A 12,982-nucleotide genomic window follows, 5' to 3' on the forward strand; every position below is an offset into this window, starting at 1 on the left:
GACTGCTTCTTCGCATCTAACTAAATTCGAGTCCCCGGCGATTATCACGTGCTCCGACTCTTCTGCTGGACCGTCCCGCACCTGGCCACTGCCTCGGATACTAGCGCGTGCCACTGCTGCTTTGTCCCCTCCCCTTCCCAAAACTACTTCGCGGAAGCTGGGTCCTGTGACCCTTGCACCTGTCTTTTCCAAACCTGTTTCCCCTTCGAGTCTACCACTGTGGGGGTCGATGCCCCGCTGCTCCCGCTGTCGCTTGCTTCTTTGTTCACCATGACTACCTTTGCTAACCCCTCCTCGGCTGACTTAAGCCTTTCCCCCATACCCATCGTTTTTTCCCGCTCTGTCGCCAACGCAATCTCCAGCTCGGCGATTCTTACCATGAGCTTATTCTGGGCAGCCATCATTATTTCCATTTTCGCCTCTAACTCGCATTGCTTACACTTGGCGTCAGCTCCCTCTGTCTTCTCATCCGTACCAACCTCTATTTTCCATCCCATTCCGCACCCTGAACACTTTACGGTCTTTTTGACCATGGCTAGATCGTTCACACGGCGGATTTGATGCACTTAAAGTCAAATGGTATCACAAAACTCCGCAAGTATGCTATACTTCAAAGCACATGTGTGCCTTTCAGACACGTGGTGACCGAACGGAAAAAAAAAACAGGCGACTGTCACACAGGAAACAGTACAAAATTGTAAGCCCTATTAAGCTTCAAAGCTTCAATCTAGTGGCTTATGTACTCATATAACTAAAAAAAATCACAGCATATCCACGGAGTGAATGATGATGAGTGGGCGAAGCTGCGGAGGTTCATCGGTAAACCGTGAATCTTCCGTGAATTCTGCCCAGTACATCATCACCGACGTGAGATCGGGCGCGTTTATACTAAAGGTTCGATGAGTTATGACGACTTGCAGCTCACTTTAATTTTACATGTACGCTGTGAATTTTCATTGTTTAGAAAACCATTGCTTTAGAAAACACCTTGCGTCTTTCGTTAAGCAGCTGGCGTCTTTTTCGTTTTGCTTTAGAGACATCTGGCGTTCTTTCGTTTTGTTTTTACAAAACATCTGGCGTCTTTCGTTGGTTTATTTCATCAATCAACGGCGTTTTGAACAAAATTTTTATTGTTTAATCACGCACAGGAGAAATCTCACCAGGCACTACCTTGGAGGTAAACAATGGCTGCTAATGGGAATGAGAGACAGAAGAAGTCGGCTTTTAGCTAACACTTACACTTCTACAGAGACAGAAGAATTCGGCTTTTAGTTAACGCGCACGCTGCGAATTTTTTATTGTTCAACAACGCACAGGAGAAATCTCCCACCGGCACCACCTTGGAGGTCAAAGGGTAAGACTTGTTACTCACTACTACGAGCACGACGAGGGACGAACGGGTGCCGCCTTAAGGAGCTTCGCCCCTAAAAGAAGCTCGAATCATGCAAAAAAAAAAAATCACAGCATATCCACGGAGTGAATGATGATGAGTGGGCGAAGCTGCGGACGTTCATCGGTAAACCGTGAATCTTCCGTGAATTCTGCCCAGTACATCATCACCGACGTGAGATCGGGCGCGTTTATACTAAAGGTTCGATGAGTTATGACGACTTGCAGCTCACTTTAATTTTACATGTACGCTGTGAATTTTCATTGTTTAGAAAACCATTGCTTTAGAAAAATCTGGCGTCTTTCGTTAAGCAGCTGGCGTCTTTTCGTTTTGCTTTAGAAACATCTGGCGTTCTTTCGTTCTGCTTTTACAAAACATCTGGCGTCTTTCGTTGGTTTATTTCATCAATCAACGGCGTTTTGAACAAAATTTTTATTGTTTAATCACGCACAGGAGAAATCTCACCAGGCACTACTTTGGAGGTAAACAATGGCTGCTAATGGGAATGAGAGACAGAAGAAGTCGGTTTTTAGCTAACACTTACAATTCTACTTCTACTAACGTTTCCTACTGGAACATGCCAATGGCTGCTAATGGGTAATGAGAGACAGAAGAATTCGGCTTTTAGTTAACGCGCACGCTGCGAATTTTTTATTGTTCAACAACGCACAGGAAAAATCTCCCACCGGCACCACCTTGGAGGTCAAAGCGTAAGACTTGTTACGGACTACGGCTACTACTACTACTACGACGACGACGACTACGAGGGACGAACGGGTGCCGCCTTAAGGAGCTTCGCCCCTAAAAAAAAACTTATCTGACGCTGTCATTCCGGAGCCCACGAAAAACACGTCCGTCCTCTAGCAGAACCCTCTAGCAGCCCTGGGGAAACATCGCCATCTCGCGGCGCCTTCAGGAGGCGACAAAATTACGCTTCTCCGCTGGGCAACGCGCCGAATGGGACGGCCGTAGCAACGGCGCGCCGTCGGCTAATCTCGGAGGCCATGGACATATGCAGCAGTTTCCCGCACTTCACGAAGTTTCTTTAGGTGGCGTTGATACACCCCGTCTTGTGCTCAGTGCACCCACCGCCATGGTATACTCAGTCACATTTTCTTTGGATGCCCAGCGGAGCCTCCCCCGCGGTGGCCCGCGCCACTGATCACGTGGGAGGAAAGGGAGTCCCAGCTGCGCTCGACAGGCCCGGCCAAGCAAAGGATCGCCAATGACCATGCTGCCCACGTCATGGAACTGCATGAACTGATGAACGCATAGCACAGTGGGGTCGTGCGGGGACCCTGAAACGTACGTGCCCCAATCCCTTGGTTAAATAAAGTTCTGTCACTCTGTCTCTTTCTTTGTACAGATGTTTCTCATGCATGCATTCATTGGTATACTCGCGGACAACTTTTCTTGGCAATGAAGCGAAGGCTACAGAGCCACAATGCACGTATCCTACCGCTAATGAATGTAGTCCCACACTTGTGCCCGTATTTTCTTCTTGAGATATATAAAATACTCCTTCATTTTCTACATGTAGCTTTTTCAGACGGAACGAAGCGCACACAAGCAAGGTATTTCTATTTCTTTTACTTTATACGTTGTCACTTTGCGTTTTTGCGTGCGTGAAAAAGTCGCGCCTTTTACCCGTACGTTAGACGCTCAGCAGCGTTTGCGTCGAAATGCAACGCTAGCCATCACTTTCCCCGGCGTTACGAGACGCGCGCCAAGCCGGACTACTTCGCGTAGCAGTACATGTGCAGACCCTCCGCCCCCGTAGCCTTCCCTTCATTGCCAAGAAAAGTTGTCCGCGAGTACATGGCTGTCAGTGCTCCTTTTGGTAGATCATGCCCCTTGCTTGGTGAGGAATTCGTTGGAGATATTTGAACGGCACCATTCAAAGCATTTTTTTTTTATCTTGTAGTCGTTTGCCTAAAAGATGAAATGGAAATTTAATTTATATGTTGCTGCGCGTATTACTGCAGAGGTAACCAGTACAGATATATTGTATAGGCAGCCTAACTCTTACATATAACCAGATCTAGCACGGAGGTTTTTCAATAGGATTTAATGTAGATGTGCCTTGTTACGCTTGGCTCCATGTACAGTTAGTGCGTTCAGGCGGCGATGACAACGTTTAGTAGCCGATAAACGGCGAATTATTAGGTAATTCGAACCACATATGTGAACCTGTTCTTGTCTCCGTGTGTTTGCGCGAGTACGTGAAGAATGAATTTGTTTCAACTAGGCCGAATTCCAGTTTTGCTTCTATAGAAGCCTATATGTCAAGTAGTTGGCAGCTCGGTGCAACGGTTTCTATCTACGTATCGCGAGGACAACTAACAGCAAGTAAAACATAACAAATAAAATAAGACGTCACAACCGGGAGCATCAGCGACGTCGCGCATTTGCACAAGATGGCGCAAAATTGAAATCTGTTTAACTGCTGACCATTTACATGCTTTTGATAACTACGCGATTTCATTGCGTCCTTATGGCTCGGCAAATGCGTATGCGAGAGAGGAGGAGGACCAACAAGAATGATTGGGGAGTCAAGCTTGTTTTATTAGCCAGATAGTGTACTTGCAAGATACACCAGAATACTTTGCAGATGAAATTGCAGATGAATAATACAACGGCTCACGAGCACATTAGCTCGAAAACTCACGTTGCCCAATAGAATAAAACCATTGGAGCGAGACAGCAGCCTCGAAAGTATCACTTTGGAGACCTTACAGTGCAGCGTTTCTTCGCTTTACGTGCCGCATTCACCATCACGAAAGGCGAGGGCACGCCGGCCGTGCGCCAGAGAAAGCATTCTGCATTCACAGGAGCGGTTGTCTACACATTCCGTGCGCTATAGTTCAGCTTCTTTGAAGTGTCACGCCAATAGATAACACATAAGCAAATAAATAACGTACGGAAGATACGCGCGAAACCACCACGCAAAAGTGAGCGATGCCTCGATGACCCGACATTGCGCCCAACTAAACACAAGCCCGCATAGCACACTCCCTGCATACGCCCACCATTCATGGCGCTCGGCAAAAAAAATTTGGCACTCAAACTATTTAGCCAAGTGACGGAGAAACCGTAAAGCAAACTTCTAGTTCACTTTGACACATATAAAATTTAGAGTTTCCGAAAAAAAAATTCCATCGAGTTTTTGGTTTTCGTTGTTTGTCCCATCCTCACCTAGTCGCGCTTCAATCGTACGGCGGGCGTTGTTGTCTGTGGCAACAGCTTTTCGACCACTTGCCGTTCCAAGTTTCGCGACCGATATAATTTGACCTCCACACATGTGCGAACTTGAAGCGGCACCAAACGGGTTTCGCATGTTCTCGAGCACACAGTAGCAGCAGTTGCCATCTGAGCTAAGTGCATGCGTGTCTTTGCGTCTTTGAGCGCAGCTCTTGCGCCCGTTCCTGCGTTGAGCGGCATCGCCGTCGTCGGCGTAACCGATAGAGCGAACGCGGAGGGCAGCGAGCCGCAGTGTTAGCGTCTGCAATGCCTCGTGCCTAGTCGCGCTTCTTGTGACAGCGTAACGCATGCCTCTCGCGCGGGCACGAGAAAGTGGGTTGACCTGCGAGGCTTTGCAGAAGAAGAAAATGTGCGCTGGTCGAAGTACACTTTCTGCGTGGGATGCTCTAGCGCACGGGTTCTCAAACTGGGTTCCGTGGAACACATGGGTTCAGTGAAGGACATCTTAGGTTTCCGCGAGCGGCCAGAACGAATGCATCCTGCTCTCGTTTTACCCCATTAGCACCTAACTTATTTACCTAGACAAGCAAATTTGCATTGCGTTTTCTATTTAACGAGGCCATCGTACACTCGATCCGCACATCGGGTGTCTGCGGGTAGCGAGAGATCCACGTGGTAGCAGCACTAAACGCTCGTTGTCTAGTGCACGCCATTAAACTTGCCCGATTTGTGGTCCCGCGATGACAGAGTTCGCGGAGCGCTGGTAATGCTCTTTAGCGCAGTTCGTAGCACATGCGCGGGAATCAGTTCGGTAATTCTGGAAGCCGAGATATGGAAGTTGATATTGGTGCTCAAACCAGTTCAAAATACATGAACGGGCTCGTCGGTGCTTTATTCGTAGGGTATCGGCGTTCACGTGGCACAGTTTTCGTACACGCTGATTTGCCACTCAACTATGACGGCTTTGCAACCAAACCCGCAACGAGCGCTTTGATAAGCGCGAGAGGCATCGCCTCGTGCCGGCTGTGGGCAACACGACCGTTGAATCAGTCGACGCCCATTTCGTATTGCGACTGGCATGTTTCTGTTTTGCAAAAAATAAAACAGGCCTCGGTAGTCCATCCGGCGCTTTGTTTGCGTGAGCACATTGCTTACGGCGCAATGTGCTCACGACGGTCGCGGAGCCAATCACTGTCTACCAAAGCGACCACAAAGCGATTATCACTACCACAACTCTACAGTAGGAAATAATAAATCATATCCCCTTTCCTCCCTAGCAGCATATCTGGTGTTTGACATAGCTTCGCTGGACATTCACTTTCGCATGATGGGATGGCTGCGATTTTTTTTAAAGCAAAGGCCACATAAACAGGCTCCGCAAACGTTTTCAACTTCAGCTCTGTACGTTTTCCTGACAACCTTGGTCGCTGCAATGCACGACTGCAGTCGCTAGCGTACTGACGGAAGCGGTTTATGTCGCTCGTTCTATTTTCGACCGAATCCGCGACTTCGCGGTGGCGCAAATGAGAGCGATCCGGCGCGGAGCGAGCTGCTGTGGAACGACCAGTCGAACGCGTGAATACACTCCGGATCGACCAGTAAAAAACGGATTCGCCGCAGCGGAGCAAGAAATCCTCCCCCGGATCGGTCAATGAAAATCGCCGTAAGTTCAGTGTGTTTCATTTTTCTACGACTAACTACAGTGGTATACAACGTAAGTGCGGGTGGAACAAGTACGGTCCTCTTCTCTGCTAGTGCGTCTTTGCAGTTGCCACAATTTAGCTCCTTGAGGGTTACATGCACAGCGTACCCTGCCACATAAACTATAAGCGGTGAAAAAATCATTTAGCTTGGATATCGCATGCGCATTCACGACAGCGTTCCAGCCTGCTCGCTCTTCGTTTGATTTTTTTTTTTTGCATCTCCTCATAGTTTTCGTCGTCATCGGTAGGGTTTGTAGCCGCATCTATATCTCAAAGCGAGCTTCAAGGTCTGTCTGTAATTCACCGAAGAGAACAAAAAAAGACAGGTCGAGCTCATGTCGGACATCTTCTACACAGTGTGGGCATGCCATTCAACCCAGAACCTCGCCCCAATATCAAACATTCCCCGGAAAGACTGGGAGGCAGCCCTGCTGGGATGCACCGACCTGGCGAGTCAGAAGGCCCTGGCCGACCGATCCCGAGTAGCGGTGGTCGCCAACAGGCTCCTGTAATGAGGAGCCCGTCTAGTAATTGTGTGGAGCGGCCCCCTCCCGGCCACATGGAACTTCCTCCCTATTACATGATCAGCAAGCAGAGCTTATCAAAACAGTATCTTGCGATCTCCACAAATGCTTGGGTTGTCTGCAAAGAAGAGCCGTGGGTCTAATCGCTGATACTGTAAGCATTCGCATTTCTTTCCTGCAATGCCTCCAGGCAGCGTTTGAATGTCGTAGAGAAAAGCAACACACAGAGTCATAGTGGCCAACACAACGGGGAACACAACACTTTTCTGGCATCGCCCCTCACAGTCTGATCAATCATCGTCGAACCGGCGCACAAACAAAAGTGGCGCACATGACAAGTTCGAATCGACCGGCGGCACTCACAGGGCAATGAAACACAAGCTTTTTGGGTGCGGCTTACAACCTCGAGATCAGCATCGGATTCCAGCCAGCAAGTGACGAATTTGATACACACCCAGCGTCGAAGCCAAGTAAGGCTTAAGTTGCAAAATCGCTTACGCAAACGCGCCATTGAACGCTGGCATCAGTGAGGAAGCGCCGCCAAGCACAGCGTACAACGCAACAAGTGTCGCAGCACCGTAGTCAAAGCAAGGCGGCGGCGTCCGCGGGTGCTAGCGTCCGCAGAGCAAGAGCGGCCCACCAAAAATATCAAGTCCACTCGCGTTAACGATGTGTGACATATGCAGTAGGGTTTCCCGGCCTTGACGAAGTTTCTTTAGGTGGCGTTTATACACCCCTTCCTGTGCTCAGTGCACGCACTCCCATGGTACAGTCAGCAAAATTTTCTTTAAATGCTCGGCGGAAAGTCCCCCGTGGAGCCCCGAGCCATTGATCCCTTGGGAGTAGTCCCAGATGCGCTCGACAGGCCCGACCTAGCAAAAGATCGCCAAAGGCCATGCCGCCCACGTCAAAGAACTGCATGAACTGTGGGGTCGTGCGGGGACCCTGGCAGACAGGTGCCCAATCGCTTGGTTAAATAAAGTTTCGTCGCTCTCTCTCTCGGCGTAGATGTTTCTCATTCATTGCTTGATGCATTCATTGCTATGGCTATCAGTGCTCTTCTATCATCTTTACTTCCCCTTCTCCATTCCTAAGGGCGCTGGTGGTGGTGGTGGAAAACGTTTATTACTCTATATACAGCGAGAGGTGTGGACGGGGTGAGCCGGATGGGCCCGCCCTTCACAAACACTAGGAGGGATCCCTAGTCCGGTATCCCTGTAGCTGCCGCGGCTGCCCGGGCTCTAGCCATCAATGCTTGTTGGGCTTGGAGGTCGGAGCAGCCGAGCAGGACAGCTTCCCAGTCCTCTCGGGTGGGGTGGGAGTGGGGTGGGTAGGCAGGATTAGAGGGGCATGCCCACACCATGTGATAGGTGTCAGACGACTCCTCCGAGCCGTGCCCCCACGACGGGAGGCAGAAAATAGCGCCTCTTTTCACTTCTTTCACGAACCACTCTCTCTCAGTGCTCCTTTTAGTGAATGCTGCCCCTTGCTTGGTGAGTACTTCGAAGGCGGTATTTGAACGGCACCATTCCAAGAATTTTCTTTGTCTTGTAGTCGTTTGCTTAAAGGATAAAATGTAAATTTAATTTATTTTTTGCTTTGCATAATACAGGTGCAGGTAACTAGTACAGATATTTTGGATAGGCAGCATAACTCTTACATAGAACCAGGTCTAGCACGAAGGCCTTTCAAGATGATTTAATATAGGTGTTCCTTGTTATGTTTGGCTCCATAGACAGTCGACGAACGTATTCATCGCTTTTAACTTATGCTGCCTTTGTGATAACAGCCTTTGGTGGTCCATATACGGCGCAATCCTTAGTTAATTTGAAGCCACATATATGCGACCTTGTGGCGCCACCTAACGGGTTTCGTATAGGGAACCCACGCTCAAGTTTGCGGCGCGACGACAGCGCCGCGCTGCGGCTCTGGAGAGAAGCTCTGGTGCAACTGGGTGCACGCGGCCGGCTCAGCCTGTTTGTCGGCGGCGGGAACACGCACGCGCGTGCGTTCTCTGTCGGTGCGGGAAACTGGGGTGCCGTGCCCACAGCTTGGCACGCTGAACCGAGAGGCTTGCAGTTCGAAGCTGCATTTCCACGTTGGCAGAAGCGACCCCGCACAAGCGCAAGCGAGGTCCGACGTATTGCTGTGTCGTTGCCTGCCACAACAGTACAGACAACACCAAGGCACGCGATTCACGTGTGAAACTGTATCGGTTCTCGGGCATGTCGCACGAGAAATAAAGGCGGCAAGCGTGGATAGCTGACAGCGCTGTCTCGCCTTCTCTTTTGGCTGTCTGAGTTCATCGCTTTCATTCGTTGCGACTACATTAATCAGCACTAACTCGGCGCATGCGCGCCGCGACTACAGTAATGATTACTCGCTGTCTTCTCGCATTGTGAAAGTCCAGTTACGGTTTTAGGTGAAACAACATTGTGTTTTGATTCCCCGTGTTCGTGAGACCTACCCGTCGTTGTTGAACGTTCACACTCGCGTTATACCAAGTGTTGCGCAGTCGGTTGAATTCAATTGAACTCGGCACATTGTCAGAAGTTTGGCGCCTGCAATTCACGCGTCGGGAAGGCTGCTTTATCACGCCGGAATGGACGTCCATGCATTTTCAGCAAGCTTTGACATCGTTCTGCAGGTTTGCTTTGTTTTTGTCACTTCATTAGGGTGATATTTAAGCCGCTAAATATAACTGGCACTTAATACATGTTTTGCAATTACAACCTTGAAGTAATCACCTTCTGATTTTGTGCGATTCTCTAGCCGCGTTCGCGCAGCAGGTTTTATACGTCTGTCAAGTCGATATCCTCATAAAAAGAAAGTGCAAGCATGACGCGAGATCCGAAAAAACCAGGCAAGCGGTTCATCTTGCTTCACAGTGGTTAAAGCTCAGCTAGCTGCCTCGCGTCTTAATAGGCGGGTGATTCTCCAGCGGCACGGAGGACTTTACTCTAACCTTCTCAGGAAACAGTGCCATGGCCGTATAATTTCTTTTTTTCGCACGCCGCAAACGTTTGTTCACGAATGTGCATGGCTGCTACTGCAAGCGTGCCATATCAAAACAACAATCGTATGATTCGTAGTCTGCACCGCAGAACATCGAGAGCGTGCACGGCGTCATTTCGGAGTGCACGCCGACCATTACGCATCTTTAACATGGCAGTATAAGACTTACCTCGAGGTATACGTCCTACACAGTGTAATCACGACTTGGGAAATGCATTTCGCTTTGAGTCGGGCGTCGTATACTCGTCGATCGTCTGCTCTGCACTGTAAACGTGATTAACGAGCCTTGCTCCATTTATCAAGTTCGCTTTTCGGAAGTGCCAGTCAAGCTTGAAGATCCTTTGAAGCCGCACTACAAGGGCGGTACATTGTGAGACGCCGCGATTGCCCCGCGAGTGCTCTGCACGTGCACGGAAGCAAGAGAAGGGAAAGCGCGCGTTGCTGGCACCCAGTTTGTATTTTAATGCCAGAGATGGCGCTGCCTGTCAAGAGCAGCGCCATCTCTGGCATAAACAACATATTGTAGATGGAGGAAATCAGTTGCAAGGGTACAAAGCGCTAAGTTACATCCGAACGTTAACAGGCGATTCGTTTTAAAAAAGCGTCCATGGGATTTCCCCGGTGAGTAAAAGTGTGGCGGAGAGAGCAACCGAGGAAGAGCTAGTACTCGAGAATTTCAACTGGAAAAAGGCTGAAGGAAAAATTCCAAAGCGCACTGCCGGGGGTTTAGATGGGATTCCCGTTAGCCTCATTAACGAGCTAGGAAATAGCACTAACGAAGCACTGCAGAAAGCTGTAGAAAAATGCTTAAAGGACAGGCAAATACCGGATAGTTGGCGAAAAAGTAGAATGAACTTAATCTATAAAGCCAACGGAGAAAAGGATAACATTCGCTCGTATAGACCACTAACCATTAAATCGGTACTATACAGGTTGGCAATGCAAGCAGTAAAAATTCGGCAGCTCCCACGCAGTGTGGGAATCGAGGTAATGCGAAGCAGCCAGCAAAGAGCTGCATACATCGTCTTGTTTGTCATTGAGGCTTATGATTCATTCATGTCGTGACTTCTAGTTCGCTATATATCGCGAGATTGTCATACATGCATGCGCGTATAATCTGGTATGCGCCATGGTAATGAAACATATTCTGCTGCATATATACGATGCGTGACCTGCTACTTATGTTCGTCACGCACTCTTGTCATGCCATTCCAATTTAGGTATATATCCAGTAAGCAAAATGGCCGGGAGTGCACCATGAGCGTGTCATCTAAATCATACCCTACATGACATGCATGTTCATGATTTTCGTGTTACCACCTATTTATATTCGTCACACAGTCACATCGCGAGATACCAATTTTTGTGTATATCAAGCTAGCGAAACGGCCGCCAGCACACCATGAGCGTGGCACGTAAGTCATGGTGTACATGGCATGTGTGTCATGATTTTCATATTAACTCCTGTTATTTGTGTTCGTAACACAGTCACGTCACGCGATACCAATTTTGGTGTATATAAAGCTAGCGAAACTGCCGCCAGCGCTCCATGAGCGTGGCACGTAAGTCATACTGTGCATGACATGCGTCTCATGATTTTCATGTTACCACCTGTTATTTGTGTTCGTCACACAGTCACGTCCCGCGATATCAATTTTGGTGTATATCAAGCTAGCGAAACGGCCGCGAGCGCGCCATGAGCGTGGAATGTAAATCATGCTGTACATGATATGCGTTTCATGATTTTCATGTTAATTCCTGTTCTTTATGGTCGTCACATAGTTACGTCGCGCGACACCAATTTCGGTGTATATCAAGCTAGCGAAGCGGCCGCCAGCGCGCCATGAGCGTGGCACGTAAGACATGCTGTGCATGACATGCGTGTCATGATTTTCATGGTACCACCTGTTATTTGTTTTCGTCACACAGTCACGTCACGCGATACCAATTTTGCTGTATATCAAGCTAGCGAAACGGCCGCCAGCGCGCCATGAGCGTGGCACGTAAGTCATACTGTGCATGACATACGTGTCATGATTTTCATGTTACCACCTGTGATTTGTGTTCGCCGCACAGTCACGTCGCGCAATACCGATTTTGGTGTATATCAAACTAGCGAAACTGCCGCTAGCGTGCCATGAGAGTGGCACGTAAGTCATGCTGTGCATGACATGCGTGTCATGACTTTCATGCTACCACCTGTTATTTGTGTTCGTCATACATTCACGTCGCGCTAGCCAAACGGCCGCGAGCACACCATGAGCGTGAAATGTAAATCATGCTGTACGTGATATGCGTGTCCTGATTTGCACGTTAAGGCCTGTCACTTGTGTTCGGCATACACTATTGGCACGCCATACCAATTTTGGTATATATCAAACTAACGAAACGGCCGCAAGAGCACCAAAACAGTGGCATGTAAATCGTGTCGTTCATGATATGGATATCATGATTTTCATGTTATGACATGTCATTTATGTTCGTCATAAAGTCACGTTACGCCATACCAATTTTGGTGTATATCCTATTAACGAAACGGCCAGGAGAGGCCAGAGTCGTAGGCGGCTAGATAGATAGATAGATAGATAGATAGATAGATGGATAGATGGATAGATGGATAGATGGATAGATAGATAGATAGATAGATAGATAGATAGATAGATAGATAGATAGATAGATAGATAGATAGATAGATAGATAGATAGATAGATAGATAGATAGATACGCTCAAACTCGCAGAAGTTCGCTAAGAAATGCTAGGCACTTAAAATGAAAATAGAAAAGTGGGCAGAACTCAACGATATTTTGGGAGAACTCCAAAATGGATTTCGAGTCGACAGGCGGTTAGACGATAACCTGTTTGTTCTCACTCAGTGTATAGAAATATCTAAAATAGAAAACAGGCCCTTGTACATGGCTTTTGTAGACATCGCTGGGGCGTACGACAACGTTAATCAGGAAATTTTGTGGGATACATTGAAAGGAATGGGCATAGGCGACGACTGTATACAGCTTTTGACGGAGATATACCGAGAAAATACAGTTTGCACAGAATGGGAAGGAATTAGTAGCAAAGAGAACGTTGAGATTAGCAAGGGGCTGAGACAGAGGTGATCTTTGTCCCCGCTGGTATTCATGCTGTACAAGGT

The sequence above is a fragment of the Rhipicephalus sanguineus genome, chromosome 6, assembly GCF_013339695.2.
Source record: "Rhipicephalus sanguineus isolate Rsan-2018 chromosome 6, BIME_Rsan_1.4, whole genome shotgun sequence".
Lineage (NCBI taxonomy): Eukaryota > Metazoa > Arthropoda > Arachnida > Ixodida > Ixodidae > Rhipicephalus > Rhipicephalus sanguineus.